The sequence below is a fragment of the Chelonoidis abingdonii genome, chromosome 1, assembly GCF_003597395.2.
Source record: "Chelonoidis abingdonii isolate Lonesome George chromosome 1, CheloAbing_2.0, whole genome shotgun sequence".
Taxonomy (NCBI): Eukaryota; Metazoa; Chordata; order Testudines; family Testudinidae; genus Chelonoidis; species Chelonoidis abingdonii.
The window spans coordinates 278,715,453-278,738,830 of record NC_133769.1 but is presented as its reverse complement, the minus strand read 5'-3'; positions in this window follow the sequence as shown (position 1 = coordinate 278,738,830).

The window sequence follows — 23,378 nt, the reverse complement described above, 5'->3', positions numbered from 1 at the left end:
TACCACAATCCACACTCCCACTGGTATGAGTATGGGGCCATGTTACAGCCTGAAGCATGTACTTACCCACTTCCCTCAGGCATGCTTGCTTACTTGCTCTCTACTCACCTTCTGACACATGCTTCTGCAGGTTTACATATGGACAGTAAGGGGATTATGGCAAAACCACACACATGGACACATGTGCAGTTGCTAGTGTAGATGTACCTTCAGACTGTGCTTCTTATATTCAAGCAGTGAACTCAATCAGACCTTGGTGATTTGTTGTATATAGTTCCCCCACACAAACACACACCCCAGTAGTATTTTTGTGTTGGAACAATGTCACAGAAAAAAAATGGAGCCATAATCTAGAAGTCTTAATTTAAAAGAAAGTTGTTTGGCTTGCTTTTTTCACTTTATAAAAATAATGAGATATGTTCCTCATTTAAATTCTGGAAGAACTAAAGGAATTAAATAATATTCAACAGACTTCATGACAAATTCTAAAGAATACTGCAGAAAAGACTAACTTGTTTTGATTTTACGTTGGTCTGAACTCTGTATTCATGCTGTTTTTTCATCCACAGTAACCTCACACACACTCTGTGACATCTGTTTATGTCCACCTGCTGCCCAATTAACACCCAGTTAAGCTGCCCACCTGCAGCGGCTTTATCCTGTGACAATTGCCTGCATGCTCTTAACCCTCTGTTAGCCTGTTTCATTTTGTATGTATGAAAAAGAAATCTTCCAGATTATTTTTTGCAATAAGATAATGTTTATGTAGTGTTAGGGGGAATATAGGAAATGGGGTACAACATACATTTTTATTATTTATAAAGAATTATGATTATAAAATGTAAAAAGGAACATATAATTGAATTTATAGCTTTTCCATAAAAGAATGAGACTTTCCTGTTCCCAAATGTCTGATTAATTGTGTTGCGAATATAATCAAAATGATTAAGTTTAATTCTTCATAGTATATGGTTTTAGAGTTAAAACTAGACAAGACAAATAAAAGTTCAAATTCAGGAACTAATCAGTCAAAGTAGAAAGTAGTAGAAATTCAGAGACAAGACAGCAACACTCTAGAACTAGAAATAATTGTCACCTTCACCTTGAAACACCTTGATCGATCAATCTTTCAATCGTCGTATAGATTGCTCCTATCACAACACATCTTCCATTTTTCTCATGTCCTGGCCTTCCTTCTCTATGTGCGGCCATGTCTTTTCATGACAAAAATCTTCCCAACTCTTTGGAGGTTGGCCAAGTGGCCATTTCAGTTCCTGTGGGTACCACTCAGTGACAGCTGCAGTCCATCGATTGTCAGTCAGCCTTACTATATGCCCAGCCCATCACATTTTACTATGCCTACTCTCAAAAATGATGTCCTGCGCTCCACTCTGCTCTCTGATCACTTCACTGGGGACTCAGTCACGGATTGAAATTATCAGAATTTTTCTTTCCATTGCCCTCTCCATGACAGGTAATTGTTGTTCCTCTGTCTTAGTCAGCGCCCATGTTTCGCTGCCATACAACATTTGTGGCAGTACTGTTGAGTTGGAGACGGGCACGTTTTGCCTTGTCAATTATTCCTCAGAGGACATCCTTAATAGAATTGAATGTGCACCAGCCTACTTTCTTTCTTTGCAAGAGTTCACCTTCCTGATCATGGCACATGTTAATTTCATGGCCCAAACAGATATATTGCTCAATTTCTTCTATTTGTTCTTTTGGCTTTAGGCAAGGTATCAGTCCGCACAAATTTCATTTTGGAATGCTTAATTTTCAGTCTGACTTGGCTGCTTTTTGTATTGAGTTCTCACAGCATTTTCTGTAGTTTGATAGTATTTTTGGTGATAAACACAATATTGTCTGCGAATCTGAGACGGTTTAATAATTGTAAAACAAAATAATATATTTTAAAAAAAATCTGTTAGCAAAACTAAATAGAGTCCATCTTCATGTTACTTAGCAAAAATTATGTGCATTTCAGCAATTAGTAGTATACATTCATCTCTTTTTGGTATACATTCATCTCTTACATTGTTCTTGTGTAGGGCCTGTTCTAAAGCCAACTGAAATCCAGGGGAGTCTTTCCATGGACTTCAGTGGGATTTGAATCAGGTCTTTAGAGTTATCAGCATATGCTTTTGTCACAATCAGTACAACACTTCATAAAAACTTATTTATTAAGGAGAGTTTAAAGCACAGATATGCCTGTAAGAGAAAAATATGCATAGGTCATACCATGGCAAAGTGACAGCAATTTTTTCTGCAGATTCACAAAGAGAACCCAGCACTTTTAATGCAAACTCAGAGGCAAAAGAACAATTTATTTTCTCAGGTCTCAAGACTCCCATCCATCCACACAAGACACTTATGTTAGTATTGGGCCCTACTAGAATACAAACCATGTTCAGTAAAATATGCCCTTCAGAATTACTCTCTCTTTCTGATGTTAATATTCTTTTTCATCATAAAATTATGTAGAACACAATATAGTAGAATGTTCTTAATTGGGACACGATGGTGGACAGTCTTTCATTTGCATTAAGAGTAATCCTTAATTAAGAAAATATACTATTTTAATAGTAATGTTGTTGAGGTAGCTACAGAGTCTGGTACTGCAGTTTGCACTACTGTGATTTTGAATGCTTTGAAGGTTTGTGATAGATGAAAATTTATCTTCCCTATCTTCTCAAAGAGCTGGATTACTCAGGAGATTAGCGGGAGTGATGAATCCTTTCTGATCTAGTTCTCCTATTCAAATCCAACCCAGGCCATAGTTCATTATTATCAGATAGCTATGCTTTGCAGTGGTGTACGTGCAATGGCTCAGTTGCTTAGAGGACAGGCATTCAAACCACCATTGCTACCAGACTTCACAGTTCCTGGGGTCCTTGTCACAAGTGCTTAGATAACATGGCAACCAGTACTGTATGGAAACCTAAAGAGACAAACTTGGTCCTAATACTGCAAAGATTTATGCACATGCTTAACTTTGCACACTGAGTAGTCCCATAGAGCAAATAGGGCTGCTCAGAATGCGTGAAGTTGAGTATGTACGTATAACTTTGTGGGATTGGGGTAATACCTAGAAGGCAAGCCAAAGCCTGAGTTTAGTTCATAGACACTAAGCTGTCCTCTAATTCCCAGAAGTGGTCTCCCTAAGTCAGGATTCAGAGGCAATTTTAAGAGACTTATGAAGAAGCTTGTATTGCAAATGACATTAACAAATGACATCCATCTTGACATTTTACACACAAAAAATTAACGGAGGATTACAGTCTCCAGGGCTATCAGTGTGAAGCATTTAACAAGCATAAGATTTGTAAATAATGTTAGAATTGGTTTGGTAGACTTAATTTTTGGGAGAGGGACAGATTCTCCAATGGCCAATTTATACCAGTTAAGAATCCTGGTGTATTTTTTAATACTACTACTTAAACAGCACTATAGAACACATGCATATATAACATTTAGACATTTTCCATTTTATTGTGTCCTAATGTACAGTATCTTGGATTTATTCAGGGCCTGATCCTGTACCCACTGGAAACAAATGACAAAAATCACATTGATTTCATTGAGAGAGGGACCGGGCCTTCAATCAATACATGTACATAATAGTTTAAACCCAGATGCTGGTTAACAAACATTAAGAACAGTAAGAACATTTAAAATATCAAAAAATATCAAATTTAAAATTGAGTTAAAGACTTTTTCCAAGAACCTTATTGAAGACTCATACACTGGATATGAAATGTTGGCAAGAATGTTTTCAGAATTGAAGGTAGGTGAGTTCACCAAAAAAAAAGAATAGAAAAGTAAAATGTTATATTTTAATTGAAGCAGAGGAACAGAGAGGATTGTAAAAGTAGAAAGACCTATCATCACTTTTGTCATAGACAGATGGTTAAGGGTTAATGTCTCTTACCTGTAAAGGTTTAAGAAGCTTAGTGAACCTGGCTGACATCTGACCAGAGGACCAATGGGGGGACAAGATACTTTCAAATCTCGGTGGAGGAAAGTCTTTGTTTGTGTTGTTTGTTTTGTTGGTTGTTCGCTCTTGGGGCTAAGAGGGACCAGACGTACACCCAGGTTTTCTCCAATCTTTCTGAATCAGTCTCATGTTTCAGAATAGTAAGTAATAGCCAGGAAAGGCGATTAGTCTTATGTTGGTTTTCTTAACTTGTAAATGTGTCTTTTTTTTGCTGGAAGGATTTTTACCTCTGATTGCTGTAACTTTGAATCTCAGGCTAAGGGGGTGGGGAGGTCCCTCTAGGCTATATGAATCTGAATACCCTGTAAAACATTTTCCATCCTGATTTTGCAGAGATAATTTTTACTTTTTCTTTCTTTAATTAAAAGCTTTCCTTTTTTAAAAACCTGATTGATTTTTTTCCCCTTGTTTTAAGACCCAAGGGGATTGGGTCTGAACTCGCCAGGGATTGGTGGGGGGAAAGGACAGGAGGAAGGTTAATTCCTCTTTGTTTTAAGATCCAAGGAGTTTGGATCAGTGTAGCCTCTCAGGGCAACTCAGGAAGGGGAAAGTCTGGAGGGAAAAAGAGGGGGGAAGGCTAATTTCTCCTTGTGTTCAGATCCAAGGGGTTTGGGTCTTGGGCCCCCAGGGAAGGTTTTGGGGAAACAGGAAGTGTGCCAAACACTATATTTTGGCTGGTGGCAGCATACCAAATTTAAGCTAGTAATTAAGCTTAAAAGTGATCATGCCGGTCCCCACTTTTTGGACGCTAAAGTTCAAAGTGGGGAAAAAACCTTTACAACTTTGAATAATTTTGAGAAAATATCCAAAGTGAAAAGACAAGATCATATTTTTAAATGCACATTTGTCTTCCAAGTACCCTCATGTAAGATGTGAAGTCTTCACAATTATTCTATAACATTTCATTCTTGACTTTTATACTTATAAGTACTTCTAATAAATTGTTTGGGCCGGTTTGTTAAAAAATAGTTAAGAAATTACATCCAATGTGAGTGGTCATGTACTTGACATGCTTGATAAGCAAATTCTAAAATATCAAAATTCAGTATGTCACTTTAAAAATAATCAGTAAAATAGTGAGAACTGGTTTTGTAGAAAAACTAAAGTATTTTATATTTTGAGTGTTTTTTCCATTTTAGTGTTGGAACAACCTTTAATGTATATTATTATATATTTATCACAAGACATTAAAAAACTTTTAATTTTTGAATAAGTCTGCAATAAATCCACTAAAGATAGTCTTATCGATACTTTATTACAAAAAGTTTCTGATTGCCGATTACATTAGATCAGTTTTAGGCTGGTATAATGCTGTTAATTTATTATGGTTTAAATTCAATTGACTGGTGAATCAGGCCCACAGTTTTTATTGACAGTTGTTCAAAAGTGATACTTAACATAAACTTCAATCAACCTCAAAGTCTTCCAACCGGACTTTTTTTCTCCAGAATACAGCATTGTCTTTCATTCCACAAAGGGAAAGATACAAAGTTGTAATAGAAGTAAAACAAAAAATCTAGTTTGAATTCTACAGATTAATACTATGAAAAAAATTTGTGCTGAATGAAATCCGGTCCTGGAAGATTTTTCCAGGTAAATTTATATTAAAAAATAAGAGAGATTTAGGAGTTAAAGCTTCCTGTACTCTCTATACTCTAATTTTGTTACCCAGGAACTAAAGCTAAATAGAAGCAAAATTTGTATGGTTTGTTTGATAGGATAGATAAATAGTACTTTATATAGCTTTTGTTTAGCATTTAAATACATGTGTGCTCCTGCATTTTGTAGGAAGATTATTTACAAACCGTTCAAAGACATGTAATACATGGGCTAGTGGGAATTACAAGACTATAATTCTATCCAGAGATTCTAATGATAAAATAAATGGTGAGAGGGAAGATTGAAAAATTTATGTTGCCAGATTGAAAAGTTTATGTTGCCATTCAAACTTAAAGATGAATAATCACCATTTTCCTTTACAATACTATGATGAGTTTTCCATTTATTTCCCACACCCTACCCCCCGGCTCCCATCATCCGGCACAGAAAGTCTTTATGTAACTCATGAAAGAGCAGTTCAATTAACAAATTCCTTCAACTCCTTAACTGATATAACCCTTCTGCCCCTCTGAGTTGGCAGTAACAAGAGCCGGGTTCAGTATCCAGGGGTTCCGTTTCAATAACACCATGCATAACCGGCTCGAGTCCCCACCCAGTGACCTGGGACACTTACATACCACACCCTCCTGGGCGCCTCTAGGAGGCAATACTTCCCCACACGCAAGCACGGAGTCTGAGTGTAGCAAAATCTTTTTAATAAAAGAAGGAATCAATGCGGCATCCCTTTGGGGAAACACCACAAACAGAGTTATAACACAAACCATAACCACTCCCAAGTACATTTGGCAATGTCCTTTTCCCCTTAGGGTCTTAAGTCCAGTCACTCCAAAGTCCAACAACCCAAAAGTCTCTGGTCAATGCCACCCCAGAATTCAAGAGTCTATCTGTAGAGGTCCCTCCCCCCAGCCTGGGTGAAAGGGGCACCTTACGTGGTCCAGGGCCAACTGCCCTGCCTCTCCGTGGGTTCTGCTTCCGCCTTCTCCACGAACTGCTCCGCCTTACCGGCCGCTCCACTCTGCTCCTCCGGCCGTCCTCACAAACTGCTCCGCTCCACCAGCTGCCTCGTGAGCTGCTCCAGTTGTCCCAGCAAACTGCTCGGCTCCGCTCGCTCTGTGGGCTGCTCCACACGCCCCACAGCTACTCCGCTCTGCCAGCCGCTCCACTCCACCAGCTGTCCTGTGGTCTGCTCCAGCCATCCCCATAAACTGCTCCACTCCGCCAGCTGCTCTGTTCCACAGTATAGCTTCAGGCTCCCCCACTAGTTAGCACAGTACTCAGTGCTCCCAGCTCAGTAATTTCAGCTCTTTTGTGATTTCAGCTCTTAGTGATCTCAGCACATAGTAGGGGAGCCCAGTGCTAGTGCACCATTAGCCCAAAGTGAGTTCAGCTCAGCAACCTGTATCTAGAGTCTTAAGGGCAGAAAAATCAACTCTGACATTCCACAGTGGAGAGAGGAGGGGGTGCAACTGGTGCTTCTAGCTCCACAAGGAGCCTGCACCACCAGGCACATATACCTGTCCCCAACCTCTCTCCCTTCACTGGGTTTTGGAACCCATGTCCCTTGTCTAGCAAGTACCACCCAACTGAGGTTGAGTCATTTCTGTCACAAAGCAGTCCCACAGCTCGGCAGTCTGGGATGGGGTAGGCGTGCCTATGCAAATATTTGAGATTTCACATTCCAGACATTCACACTTCCCATAATTCACCACCAGATGTCAGGGTACAGCTCATCCTGACTCTGCTTACACTGATATAAATTAAAAGAGAATAAGTTTGTTGCTTCTTTAATCTTTTCCTCATAAGGATAGTGATCATGATGTAGATCCAAAAAGGGACATATGAAGTTTAAGGATCTCAACCTATGTGCCTAAAAGTTGGGTGTGGTAAAGATTAGTACTGCAACACCTAATTTTCACTGAAGTTTATAGGAGTTAAGCACATAAATAACTTTAAGGATCTGAGCCCTTAGTCACCCAATGAAATTCAGAAACACTGAGTTAGGTGTTTAGGTTCTTTGAGTGATTGCTCATATGCAGTCCAATAGGTGTGTGCATGCATTGCGTGCATGATCATCGGAAAGTTTTTCCCCTATCAGTACCTGTCAGGTTGGCTGTGGAGCCCTCTGGAGTGATGCCTTCGTGGTGGTGTATATAGGTCCCTGCTGACCCGCCACCTGCTCAGTTCCTTCTTACCGCCAGTGACGGTCATTTGAACAGCTTAGCCTCTTGCATTCAGAAGTGCCTACCTAGTGGTTCCCCTTTTCTTAGTTGTAAATAGCTTCATAGAGTTATAGTTACAGGAGATTGTAGCTTTATAGTTAGTTAAGCTTACTTTGGGGGGTTCCCCCTAGTTTTCCCCAGGCACCAGGACATGCCTCGGTCATACAGATTTAAGGCATGTGAGAGGTGTACAAAACTTATGCCCAGAGGTGGTTCGCATGCTGCTTGTCTTAAGTGCCTAGGAGAAGGTCATCAGACAGACAAGTGTTCAGTTTGCAGGACCTTTAGACCCAGGACTAAGAGAGAGAGTAGGACTATCATTTGAAGCTCTTCCTAATGGAGTCAGCCCTCCAATCTCAGCTGGTACCGGAAACTGCATTGGCATCATCAGTGCGCAGCACCCCACCTCGGTGCAAGAGCAGCATCAACCACAGTCCTCAGTGTCATCACATAAGAAGAAGTTAGACAGGGGTCTTTTCCCATAAAGAAACCATGAGGGGATTCCAGCGGGGTCCGTTCCATGTCAGGACACCCATGGACTGGCACTCAAGACCTGGCACTGCTGACTCCAGCCCCAACTGGATGTCTGTCGAGTCTGGTGCTGGTGGGCCTCCTGACTTGGGAGGAATTGGAGGAAGACCTTGATCACCCCTCCACACTGGATACCTTCAAGGCAATGCAGAACCTTATTGCCACGATGACCCAGTCCCTGGCCCCGCAGATGAGAACACCAGTACCGCTCCAGACTTCGTCCCAAGTTCAAGCACCGTCAGTGGCACAGATGACTGCACTGTCTACAGCATCCATGGTGGTGCTGCACATGGCACCATCTCTGGCACCCTTTGCGGCACCGATGGTGGCACCAGCCCCTGTTCACCATCGGGGCAAGCCCACAATGTTACAGCACCACTCTCTATTGTCTGGTATGGCTCCTTGAATCCATTGGGCTCCACCTCGCCTTGGTTGGGCTCAAAGTACTCTTCCAAGTTGGAAGCTGAGTCTTCTGTCTCCTGATGCAGCCAGTACTGCTCACAGTCTCGACACCGCAGAGTTGTGGACTCGTCAGCACCGAAGGTATCTTGGCCACCCCAGTGGCTTGGCTCAGTACAGTGGCACTTTTGGCCTCCTTGGGCCTATCATCAGGCTCAGGAAGAGGGCTCCAGGGCCACATCTGTGGCATCCACACTCCACACTCTCTCCTCAGCAACTTCAGTGTCATGCCACACCCCCAGGGCTCTGGAGGACACCCCACAGGACAAGGATTCTGGGCCTTCACATCCAGGCACAGCATCCGAGCCAGCACCACCAGTGGTACTGGAACCACTTCCAGTCATGGGGTAGACTTACACACCTGACCCAGCCTCTAAGGAGCCAAAACTTCAGAAAGATCAATCCCACGGGCCGACTCCTCCTCCTTGCAGGACACCAGAGGGCACCAGGACCTTCTTAGGAGGGTGGCCTTAAACCTAAACCTCCAAGCGGAAGAGATCACAGAGGAGTCGGACACAATGGTGGACATCCTTGCCCCGGAGGGTCCATCTAATGTGGCCTTGCCCCTGATAAGCACTATCAGGAATACCACTAAGTGTTCTGGCAGACCCCAGCCTCAAAACCACCCACCACTAAAGGGGTGGATAGGAGGTACTTTGTGCCGCAGAAAGAGTATAAACACCTATTCACCCACCCCCAACTGGGGACTCTAGTGGTTGATGCAGCAAATCATAAGAAGCGGCGGAGCAGCCAGGTCCCATTCCAATGTCACGGGATGCTAAGAAGCTGGATCTTTTCAGCTGAAAGGTTTACTTGACCGGGAGGCTCCAGCTTTGAGTTGCCAACAAGCAAGTGGTACTCAGCTGCTATTGCTTTCAATTCCTGGAGTGTGTTGACAAAGTTTCAGGAGTTGCTCCCAGCTGACTCATGAAAGGAGTTTAATGCAATTCTAGAGGAGGGCAGGGTGGTCTCAAGAACCTCCCTCCAGGCTGTGTTAGACTCGACAGATTTGACGGCTCAGACTATGGCCACCACCATTACAATGAGATGCAGCGCATGGTTGCAGGTGTCAGGGATACCACCAGAGATCCAGAACACCATCCAGGGCTGTGCGGGCTTGTTTGCCAAAAATACAGACTCTCGCTTGCACAGTATTAAGGAATTGTGGGAGAACCTAAAGTCTTTGCGGATCCACAATCCTGCACCTCAGAGAAAGCCATTCAAGGCTCATTCCCCTTCCTGCTTCTACTCTGGGACCCTGAGGAGGGACTCGTCCAGGAGAAGGGGCAGGAACAACAGGAGGTGCCCATAGCAGTCCTCCTCAGGCCAAGCCCAGGATTCTTCCAAATAGCCTCCGGCCTGAAGCCTAACTTTTGAAGGTGCACCCAAGGATAGAGCACCAGTACCAAGCTCGGATCCTTACCTCCCAACGTTTGAGAGTCAACTGTCCCATTTCTACCATGCTTGGTCCCAGATTACATCAGATCACTGGGTTCTGAGCATGGTGGACATGGGATATTCTCTCCAATTCTGTTATCTCCTTCCCCATCCCTCTCCAGGGACTCTTCTCATGAGCAACTCCTCCTGCAAGAGGTGCAATCACTCCTCACTCTAGGGACGATGGAGGAGGTTCCTCATCCCCAAGGCCAAGGGTGGGCTCTGGCCTATCCTGGATCTGCAAGACCTCAACACATTCATAAACAAAGTGAAGTTTTGCATGATCTCCCTGGCCTCCATCATTTCTTCCCTGGATCCAGCGGACTGGTACGCTGTCCTTGACTTGAAAGATGCATACTTTCATATCTCCATTATCCCAGCCCACAGATGGTTTCTTCACTTTGTGGTCAGTGGCCAGCAGTATCAGTTCAGGGTGCTTCTGTTTCAGCTTTCGATGGCCCCTCCAAGTATTCACAGAGTCTATGGTGGTCATGGCAGCCTTCCTCCACAAACGTCAGGTGCAAGTTTTCCCAAACCTGGCACCCTTCAAGGCACAGATGGTGGAATCATTGGGGCAAGCCCACGATGTTACTGCACCACTCCCTATCAACTTTGGGGTGTGTGTGTGGGGGGGAGAATACAGAAGAGCAGAGTATTGAACCAAACTCCACCATCATGGCTGCCATCCCAATTGTGTCCTGGGATGCCAGACATTATTCTTCCTAATCCTGAAGGATATCCTAACCAGATCAGCTCAGAGAGAGAGATCCACCCCAACCAGCTCCAACTGAATCCCAAACACCAGTAAGACACTTATTATCTATTTTTGAGAGCACCAAAGAGACTGTCAAACAACAGTATTTTTTCCTTCTAAAACTCTCTCAGTTAAAGGAAAGGGAGCAAGAAATGTTGTTCAAATGAAAGCCTTACTTAATATTTTACATTTCAAATGCTTTTACTATTTTTCCTTTTTTTTGGTATCTTTAACAAAAGTTTTAAAGGATTTGAATGGTGGGTTTGCCATTGTACTAAGCAGGCAATATCTTTGTATACCAAACTGTAGACCTTGTTTAACCATGTTGAATAGTGAGTGGATTATGTTAACACCTTAGACCCATGTATTCCATTTAAATTAATAAAACACTCCTAAGCTCTGCCCCTCTCAAGTAGCTAGGTACCTACATCCAAGCTGGAAGGAAGTGCCTATCTCTGCTTGGAATCCACAGCTAGAAACTCTCTGCTGGAATCAGGTGCCTAAGCTGCTGCTTGAAAGCACAGCAGCAGCACATGCCTATCTTCACATTAAAAAAGCCTATGATTGTAGGGGAAAGACAAGGAGAAGAACACTGATTCAGTTTTTCCCCTTCAGAACTCACAAACGTTATGGAAGATACTATGGCAGTTCAACTCCACTTACACCCCAGGAAGTAAAGGGATTCAAATATGATTTTTTCACCTCTCAGAAAAAGTGCCCTATCCAGTATCCAGCTCTATCCAGAATAATTTTTGTGGTGGTGCTGGCTGATGTATATTTATTTTTTTATACAAAGTGGAAGAGTTTCAATGGGAGAAATTGAGGGAGACCCACATCTGAATATTCCATAGTGCAATGGATATTTATTTTCTCATTATGTTTATGAGAAAAATAATATTAAATATCTATATATATAAATGAGTGTACCAAATGCTGTTTTATTGAAATATTAAATATGTACCCTAGAGAAGTCTAAGACAAAGGGCACGTCTTCACTAGCAACGTTAAAGCGCTGGGCGTGGCAGCACTGCCACAGCAGCACTTTAATGTGGCTATGTAGTCACGGCATAGCGACTATAAAAATCACACCTCCACCAGAGGCATAGCTACCAGCGCTAGGAGCGCAGCTACCAGCGCTGGGGCACTGTCCACACTGGCACTTTACAGCACTGAAACTTGCAACGCTCAAGGGGGTGATTTTTTCACACCCCTGAGCAAGAAAGTTGCAGCGCTGTAAAATGGCAGTGTAGACAAGCCCAAAGTGTTACTCTACATAGCTTTCTATAGATCTATAAAATTGAAACATATTTTAATAGTTCATTAATGAATTAATGTTATGCTCATAATTATTTTGTTCAACTGTTGCTAAGGTCATTTATTACCTATACACCTAAGAAATTGTAGGTTAATAAATCACTTAGGCATTGCAATGGTGAGTGGAGAATCTAGGCCTTATCCTTTACCTTGGTGAGCTAAAACTAGAGGCGCAAAAGGACTTAGGTGTCTAATTTCCGCTTTAGGTGCCTGAATCAGAGAATAAGGCCCCACTGGGATTCACAAACACTGGCTCAACTGTCTCACAATTCCTGTAGACATCTAAATTTGCTTGGCACTACATTTTTACTGTGAAAGTTCCCTCGGCACCTATATTTCTACCTATGAGCATGCACACTACTGTCGCACATCAGGAAAAGGATGCCTAAGCCCCAGAGCAATTCATGAAGTGGGTGAAGTTAGGCTTTCCTCTGCATAACTCACGTCATCTGGTAAGTTTGCTCCAACTTTGTCTACCAGATCAGGTCCCCAAAGGTGAGTTTGCACAAATAGGCCAAGAAGAAGAAGCTCTCTCATAACTTTTAGCCCAATGGCTATGGAAGATCCAGCTTCACTTCTCATTGGTTTTCTAGACACTTTGGTTTATTTGTAACAAAGAGTCCTGTGGCACCTTACAAACTAGTGTATGTATTGTAGCATAAGCTTCCGTGGGTGAATACCCACTTCGTCAGACACATGCATCTGATGAAGCGGGTATTCACCCTTGAAAGTTTATGCTCCAATACATCTGTTAGTCTATAAGGTGCCACAGGACTCTTTGTTGCTTTTTACAGATCCAGACTAATATGGCTACCCCTTTGATATTTGGTTTATTTGTGAATCTAGCCTGTTGACCCCCAAAATGATATCTGAACACTAGAAGCAGCTTGTCAATACAGAGATTTTTTCCACCAAAAATGAAGTTATTCAGACTCACCATAATGAGGGCAAAACCAAAACAGTCATAGTTATTCTGACTAATAGTTAATAAATCAAGCAAAGACTCCTGTGTTACCTTTTAGACTAACAGACATTTTGGAGCATGAGCTTTCATGGGTGAATACCCACTTCGTTGGATGCAAGTAGTGGAAATTTCCAGGGGCAGGTATATATATGCAAGCAAGAAGCAGGCTAGAGATAACGAGGTTAGTTCAATCAGGGAGGATGAGGCCCTCTTCTCGCAGTTGAGGTGTGCAAACCCAGGGAGGAGAGATTGCTTTTGTAGTTGGCAAGCCATTCACAGTCTTTGTTTAATCCTGAGCTGATGGTGTCAAATTTGCAGATGAACTGAAGCTCAGCCGTTTCTCTTTGAAGTCTGGTCCTGAAGTTTTTTTGCTGCAGGATGGCCACCTTAAGATCTGCTATTGTGTGGCCAGGGGAGGTTTGAAGTGTTCTCCTACAGAGTTTATTAGTTATTGCCTTCCTAATATCTGATTTGTGTTCCACTTTATCCTTTCCTCAGAGGACTGTCCAGTTTGGCTGATGTACATAGCAGAGGGGCATGCTGGCCATACGATTGGCGTATATTACATTGGTGGACGTGCAGGTTGATGAACCTGTGATGATGTGGCTAGATCTGGTTAGGTCCTGTGGAGTGGTGTCGCTGGTATAGATATGTGGGCAGAGTTGCATCGAGGTTTGTTTGCATGGATTGGTTTCAGCTAGAGTACTATGATATGGGTGCAGTTACTGTGAGTATATGTTTTCAGGTTGCAGGTTGTCTTGTGGCGAGGGACTGGCCCTGCCACCCAAGGCCTGTGAAAGTGTTGGATCATGTCCGGGATGTTGTAGATCTCTGATGATGTGTTTGGAGGGGTTTCAAGCTGGGGACTGTATGTGATGGCAGTGGAGTCCTGTTGGTTTCTTTCTTGGGTTTTGTCTTGGCAGTAGGACGGCTTCTTGGGTACACGCTGGCTTCTGTCGATCTGTTTCTTTATTTCCGATCCATGCGGGTATTGTAGTTTTTTGAGAAGCTTGGTGGAGATTTTTTAGGTGTTGGTCTCTGTCTGAGGGGTTATGAGCAGAATGCGGTGGTCAACGCGCAGTGCTGCGGTAGACAATAGGATTGGTGTGGTGTGCCGGGATGGAAGCTGGAGGCATGAAGGTAGCCATAGTGGTCGGCTAGGTTTGGTTATAGGGTGGTGTTCATGTGACCTCACTTATTTGCACCATGTGTCTAGGAAGTAGGACCTCCCATGTAATTGGTCCAGGCTGAGGTTGCATGGTTGGGGTGGAAGCTGTTGAAAATCGTAGTGTGGAATTTTTCCAGAGTCTTCTTTCCCATGGGTCCAGAATTGGGGAAGATGTCATCAATGTAGCATAGGAGAGAAAGGGCGTGAGTGATGAACAGCGAGGAAGTTGTTGTTCCAGGTGGACCATAAAAATATTGGCATATTAGTCGGGGGCCATGCAGTGCCCATAGCAGTGCCACTGATCTGGAGAGATATATTGTCACCAATTGAACATAGTTTGTGTGAGGATTAAAAGGCACCAGAGCTACGCAACCAGTTGACTGTGGCATCATCAGGGATACTGTTCCTGCAGCTTTGTATTGCCTTCTGTGTGTGGGATGTTTGTTGTAGAGAGTCTCATATGGCTGGCTAGGGATGGTGTTTTCCTACAATGTATTGGTGACCTTCAGAAATCCAGTGTGCTCGAGATATCTGGACTGCTGGTGCATAGGTGCTGAGTAGATAGTTCCACATACCAGACAGTCCTTCAGTGAGAGTGCAAAAATTCTCCGCAGCATTCCTCAAAACTACAATACCCCGCATGAGGGAATAAGGGAAACACGATCAACAGAGCCCAGAGTGACCCAGATGCTCCTAATGCAAAGGACAATCCCAAGAAGGAAACCAACAGGACTCCACTGGCCATTCACATACAGTCCCTCAGCTAACCCCCTCCAACACATCATCAGAGGATCTACAACCCATCCTGGACAATGACCCACACTTCACAGGCACTGAGTGGCAGGCCAGTCCTCGCCCACAGATACACTGCCAACTGAAGCATATTCAATCCACACAGTAACTGCACACGCACCATATAACTCTAATCAGGAACGGCAATCCATGCAACAAAACCTTCATGCAACTCTGCCCACATATAAAGTAACACCAGCGACCCATCACAGGTACCTAACCTAGTACCACACGCATCACAGGTTCATTCACCTGCACGTTCCACCAATGTAGTATACGCAATGTTGCCAGCAATGCCCCTCTGCTATGTGTAACATCAGCCAAACTGGACAGTCTCTGCGTGAAAAGGATAAAGGACACACAAATCAGAATACTAGAAGGCTAACGAAAAAACCGTAGGCAGATCGTTAGACTTGGCCACACAGAATAGTAACTCTTTTTAAGGAGCCATCCTGCAGCAAAACAAACTTCAGGACCAGACTTCAAGAGCAACGGGTCTTGAGCTTCAGTTCATCTGCAAATTTGACACCATCAGCTCAGGATTAAACAAAGACTGTGAATGGCTTGCCAACTACAAAACCAGTTTCTCCTCCCTTGGTTTTCACATCCCAGCTGCTAGAAGAAGGCCTCATCCTCCCTGATTGAACCAACCTCGTTATCTCTAGCCTGCTTCTTGCTTGCATATATATACCTGCCCTTGGAAATTTCCACTACTTGCATCCAACGAAGTGGGTATTCACCCACGAAAGCTCATGCTCCAAAACGTCTGTTAGTCTCTAATGTACCACAGGACTCTTTGCTGCTTTTACAGACCCAGAGTAACACAACTACCCCTCTGATACTTCGTAAATCAAGACACACAAAAGTCATAGTTACAATGAAATTTTTTCTTCTAATTTTTGGCAATTGTAACCTAAGAAAGGGAGTTGGAGCACTACAAATTAATTGCATTGGTTTCATCTGTTTGATTGTAGAGAGGGAATAAGGTTTTGAGAATCTTTCTGGGATAAGGTCATTTGGGCACCTTACCTGTGAAAATTTACATACTGTCTAATATTTAGTATTCATGTAAAATTAGCCTGAACTCCAAATTTCCTAGCTTGTAATTTTTTAAAAAAACTGTAATGTTCTTGAAAGGAAATCAACATTCAAGGCACTGATTTGTGCCTGGAGCAGTAACTTTACCTTAACCAGGATATTTTATGCAAGATTCACACGAGTATCCCATTAGAAATGTTCATGGAGGTATCTCAAAAGACTTTTGATGTCACTCAATCAAGGAGGAAAAAAAGTGTTCTTTCAGTATAAGAAAAGAATGCTCATTATATTTTCACATCACTCTCAAGAGGTATACTTTATAGATACTAAGGGAATTACATCCATAATATTATGTTTTGTTTTTCCCTGCTTCTCCTATCAGAGCTAAGCACACATATTCTGTAACTGGTCCTACATTCTGCCAGGAAACTGTGGGACAAATTAAAACCTTGTGCAATTCTATTGTTCTCAGTAAACTTGCACCTATTTACACCATCTGAATATTACCTATCATCCTAAAAAAATAAAGAGAAATTTATGTATTTGGGCAAATCCCATTAGTGGGTCCAGAATCAATTTTACTAGTGCATCATTAAGTTACATGATTTAATCAAGGATTTGTAGAGGGTTTAAACCTGTTTCTGTAGACGATAATGACATTGACAGGAGTGGGAGTACAATCAGAACCTAAAGAAGAAAACTGTTACATTTTTTACCTGGATCATGCCTGAAAGTGTTCTAAAGAAATTCAGGACTACTAACTGGGGAAAGATACATAGCCCTAAATACACACACAAAACCAAAAATCCACTAGACTGAAGTACGATGAGCATATAGGTGTTCACACATTTCGTTGATACATATGGCCAGTGTGCAGGCTTACTAAGCAATTCTTGTTGTTCTTAAGTGTGAAGATTTTGAAGCAAGTATATAGCTATTGCCATTTTTGATATCTTGGAAAATGCTTTCCAAGTGACAGATTCCAACACACAATTGCCATCTTGTCAGTTTATGCTTTCCATTCCATCTTTTGTCTTTTCTCCCTAAGCATACTTTCCTCCTTAATGGATTTTCCATTTACATCGATTAGCCCCATGTCAATCCAATCAAGTTTTTCATATTTAGAAGACTATCTGTATTATCTCAGCTCCTCCAAATTATTTCTACATACCTATTGTTATTGGAAAAAGAATGAAACCAATTGCTCCTAGATCCAACACCATTATTTTTTCTTACACTTACATACATGACAATAAGGAGTCTTAAAAGTTTAATTTCCAGATAATTTAGTCATCAATATTAGAGATTTAGAGAATGAGAGGTGGTCTGGATTTTTCAAAATTTCAAGGGCTCTTTTTTCTCTAAGCAATGTTATCATGTATTCCAAAATTAAACCTGGAAACAGACATTATACCCTCATGCTTCATTTTTTTTTTAAAGTTTAGTCAGTTATATTCCACATACAAATTCTTGAATGGTGTCACAAGAACAGAAAAATAGCCATACTGTGTCAGACTCACAGTTCATCTAGCCCAGTATCCCATTTTCCAACAGTGGCCAATGCCAGATGCTTCAAAGCTTGTGAATAGAACAGGGCAATTGTCAAGTGATTCATCCCTTGTCATCTGGTCCCACCGCCTGGCACTTAGAGGCTTAGGGACACCCAGAGCAAGTTGGCTGTAGTCATTGATTGACCTATCTCCTCTGAACTTCTAATTCTTTTTTTAACCCCGTTATAGTTTTGGCCTTCACAACATCTTCTGCCAAGATGTTCCACTGGTTGACTATGCATTGTGTGAAGAATTACTTCCTTTTGTTTGTTTTAAACCTGCTTCCTATTAATTTAATTGAGTGACCTCTGGTTCTTGTGTTATGTGAAGGAGTAAATAAAACTTCCTTATTCATTTTCTCCACACCATTTATGATTGTGTGGACCTCTAGTATAAGCCCTCCTTAGTCATCTCCTTTCCAGGCTGAACAGTCCCAGTCTTTTTAATCTCTCCTCATATGGACACTATTCCATGCCTTTTATCATGTTTGTTTCCCTTTTCTGCACCTTATCCATCTTTTTTTAGATGGGGCAATCACAACTGCACTCAGTATTCAAGGCGTGGGCAGACCATGAATTTATACAGTGACATTATGATATTTACTATCTTATTAGCTATCCTTTCCTATTGGTTCCCAACGTTCTTTTAACCTTTTTGACTGCCACTGCACACCGAGCAGATGTTTTCAGAGAATTATCCACAATGACTCCAAGATCTCTTTCTTGAATGGTAACAGCTAATTGAGACCCCATCATTTTGTATGAATAGTTAGGATTATACGTTCCAATATGTTGTAATTTTCATTTAGCAACATTGAATTTCATCTGTCATTTTGTTGCCCAGTCACCGACTTTTATCGTACCATTAAACAGTACTGGTATGTGTTGCATTTGAGGATCTAAAAGTGCTTTCTAGCTATTTATTAATTATGCCTATCCTGTGAGCTAGATGAGTGATATAGAAGGGTCACTTCACCCAACACTGAAATGTTGGCACCTGGGGTGTGGGACTCAGCAGCTGTTTAACAGTGCACACTAACATAGTCTAAGATAGAGATTGAAGAAGGATACTACATCTAATTGGAACTGCAGGGGGGATTTTGTAGACAGAAAGCAATTACCTGAGCTGGAATTTATGGCCAAGATATAAAGAGTAAAATTCTCTCTTTCAAAAAGAGAAAAAGTGGAGTCTTTAATGACCACAGATGATCTAATGTTCTGTTTTACATATCTTCTGAAAGACAGCACTTCCAGTAGCACAAGGCCTTTTAATGCCATGAAGTAGCAATTGTTCAGTTCTTTACTCTGAGGCGAGAATACCATTTTTAGAGTCATAATTATCATCATCATCATCATTTCCTGTATCATCCACATGCTCCATGCAGGTCTCCCATGCAAGTGAACCCATGGATTCAAAGTAAAGTTTATTCTATTCAGATTGTTATTCCAGTGTCATCACTTAGCATCTGAGCACTCTTTAGAAATGTAAAAACAATGTGACTCACAGCTGTGATGTGTGAGTCTCTCTCATTTTCTTTTCACTCCAATGGGAAAGTTATGAGAGGTTTTTAAAAAGATATTTGTATATGTTGTTATGCCTACTGTGCTGGTTGTGTGTGTTAGAGTAGACAAGATCAAAGCACTGCATCTTGCACTTGGAATGAAAAGTGGTGAGGTTTGAAGTTAGAGCTTACTCTCTCAAGCTCTAACACCATGGATGAACTCCAGAGAAAATTCTGCTGCTGCACACACACAACCTTTACCCTTGATGTGGAAAGCTGCATTATGCCTGAGGAGCAGAGCTGTCGCAGTGTTCTTTAGAGCCTCAGGCAATCATTTAGACACAGACCATTTAGCAGGTTGAAGACAAGAACAGAGATCTTGAACTTTACTTGATATTGAATGGGAAACAAATGTAGAGAATGGAGGACAGTTGTGATGTACTCCAGGCAGCCCCTGTTGCTGAGGAGATGTGCTGTAGCTTTCTGTATTAGCAGGAGTTTCCTCAAGGCCAATTATATAATGCCCAAGTATATGCATTGCTGCAATCAGTCCCGCTGACAGCAATTCTGGGCCCCAGGGCAGAACAGTCAATGGGCCCCCACGCATGCGCAAGCCGCGCCTGCGCAATACGGTCCACCTGACATTTGGGTGGTGCTGCGCCTGCACTGGCTGGTACCCAGAAAGTTGCTGGCTGCGTTGCTGAGCACCCTCTTCCAGCACGACCAGGACTTCCACATGCCCACCCGGTAGGGCTGCCAATTATCTAATCGCACAAAGCCAAAGACTCAGAATTCATCTGGGTGACAGATGTACATTTTGTTCCAATAATATACTAATTCTGAGGTCAAAATTGGTAATGTTAGCAACTGCTGCATATCATCACCATACCATATTATGAGCATCTGGTTTAGAGAAGCAAACATCCATCCCAGTACAAATGATCTGCTTCGAGGGCTCAGTCACCTTCCTTAGAAAAATAACTTTGCCTATGTTGTTTTATGTTCTTTTGCAGAAATGTATGTACTGACATACACACAATTCCCATTCATTCCACTTCCTAGAGTGCCACATTCCAAGATGAAAATAGTATACATCTTTAGAGTTTTTTTGCTCTAGCAAAATCTGATGCAGAGGGTTAGAAGAGAGAGAGAGAGAAGAGAAGAAGCTTCTACATTTCAGAGGGAAAAAAACAATATAATCCCTTCTTCCATTTACAGCAAACCTCCATGCAATCTTGGGCACCTCCAAGATAACCACTTTTAGAACTTCTCTATCAAAATAAAAGGGTTGGCCAGAACTTTGCTATGATAGCCAGTGCAAAAATAGAGATGCGGTAGTACTATTAGTCAAATTTGATGTTGTTGCCGCCTGTGAACCACTACGTATGAGACTGTGTCTCTAAATTTTGAGTAATGAAAAAAATCCCATCCTCCCTACTATAAGTGTAGGTATACTAAAAAAGTTATCCAAATTTTCCAACATTTAACTACTGCAGCACTCAGAGCCTCCTCTCCACAATATCCCCAGACATTTTTTGAACAAGGAAATAAAATATATAAATTTTTCCTCACTGAAAACAACCACTGAAAACTACAAACTTGCCAACAAAAAAAAATTCAGATTTTATTGACTTTGTTAAAAATTTTCTAAATATTATTTTAGTATATCCCAAAATATTTATAAGAATGAGAAAAAAATAGCACAAACAAGTTTTACTTGTAGAAGTGGAGGTATAGATGTTTTCAGTTAAGCATGAGTTACACAAGAGTAAGCCAGTAGTCAAGTAGCACCACAACCACATCTTTTTCAGATTTGTCTATATCAGAGACCAATCAAGGGACATTATAAAGTCAAACTTATAATACAGTATAGTTATAATATTGGAAAGTTATTAGTCACTGTCAAGTGAATAGATATGCTCTCTGAGTCAGCAAAATGAGATTCAACTAGAAGCTGGAGAAGTGCATACTATTGCTCTTCAGCTGCTATAGTGGTTAGTTATTAGGGAGAAATCAGTACTGGAATTAGAGAACATTGTTATAGTGATGTTTCTGGGAAAGCATTTGCCCAACACTTGGTGATGCAACCATTACAATACTCTCCATTGTCCATTGTTCTGAAAGGCATGTTAGGTCTATGGAGAACTGGTTAGTGACTTCTCCAAAGAAGTGAAATCTGATCAAGTGGAAAAAATAACCTGCAAAGATCTTGTTCTGGGACTTAAGTTATTTGAAATGGAGCAGGATTTTGCCCAGAGATATGATTTTTTTTTAATCTTCTACCTGTTTTCTGTCACTTATTGTTCTCCGATGTACAGCAAGAGAACACTCATCTAGATTAGGGAATAAAATTTAGCCTAGTGCTCTGATACATTGAGGTGCTGAGTGTCAACGACTCCCATTAACTTCAGTGGAGGTTAAGAAGATTCAGCTCTGTCAAGAAGATTCATAATGAGATATGTTGAGAACATCTGAATAAAGATAATATTTAAAACTTGGAGTTCAATTATTTTTGTAAATATCACTCTACAACTTTGTTGAAGGACTTTTGGAAGTTATGACTAATATTTAGATTTTTCTCTTTACCCTATTTGGAAAATATTTACGAGGGTCTATGTGGCTACAAGGAGAGATTTTAATAGATTATCTGGACAATCTGGTCTGTATGCTGTCTTTTCAAGACTGATTTTGAAGTACAATATTTTGGACACTTAATTATTTTCCCTAGAACACTGATGAGTTGTTTAGATATATTTTCTTTATCGATGCAGGTATTAAGTTCACATTTTGAACGTAAACTAATAAGGGAAGTGGTATTTACATATGAAAAACTCTCCACCTTTAGTTCCATGTATCATATTAACTCTAAAGAGATAAAAACAAAGGATAATATGTCTATCTTGCCATGACCTTTCACTGTAGGGAGGATTCCCCCTCCTCCCCTCCCACTCCACACACATTTGCCAGTACATCAGACAAAGCTCTGACTTTCTCTTTTTAAAGAATGACAGAAAAGGCATTCAGTGAATGGTTATATCTGTCCAATGGAAGGAACACTAGAATGTTCAGAGTTGTTACTCTTCTTCTGACACTGTTCTGCAGGGCTGTCATCCCACTGTTGCAATAAGAAAACACTTTAAAATATGACACTAAAATATAAGCATAAACAAATCTACTTTAAGCATATGTCAGAAAGCCATTGTTTTGTACATCCTTGTTTTGTACTCTGAGAACAGAAAATTGACCTTGATACTGAAGCACCTTCTTTCTATCTGTGTCAATTATTTGCAAAAATAATGTTTAGGGCCAAATTGGTCCTGGTTGCTGCGTGGCTGTGCAAGGGGAGAAGGGCAGGCCACAAGGAGCTCCCTATGTGCATCTTGCACACCACCTGGGATCAATCCCTGCTCCCTCAGTGTGCTCCTGGGGAGAGTAAGACACTCCAAAACGGGAAGGGATCAATCTCCCCAATATCCCATTTTGGCTTATACACCCTCATGCCAAGATAGACTATTTGCCCTGTACAATCTCTAAAAAGATGTTCTATATAGGGCTGTTCTATAAGACAAAGAGTAGCCTATTCTTCAGGCTTTCTAAATTTCTGCTCACATCCTATGATGTAGGTCATTACTATTACACAGAAATGTAAATCAAGGCAGAGAGATTAAGGTAAACATTTCAGAATTTTCTACTGAGTTTAGGTGCCCTATCTAAGGCATAGGTCCCATAGAAATCAATTGGAGCTTTGCTATTGACTTCAGTATTTCATAGGGACCTCAGGAGGTCATCTAGTCCAACCCCCTGCTTAAAGCAGGACCAGTCCCCAGATTTTTACCCCAGTTCCCCAAATGGTCCTCTTAAGGATTGAGCTCACAACCCTAGGTTTAGCAGGCCAATACGCAAACCACTGAGCTATCCCTCTCTCCCACCTTTCATGCATAGTGTCTCAGATTGGATGTGCAAAGACTAAGATACTAAATATAAGTGGAAGCTTTTGAAAATATATCCCCTAGTGACTTATTCATGTCAAATGATGA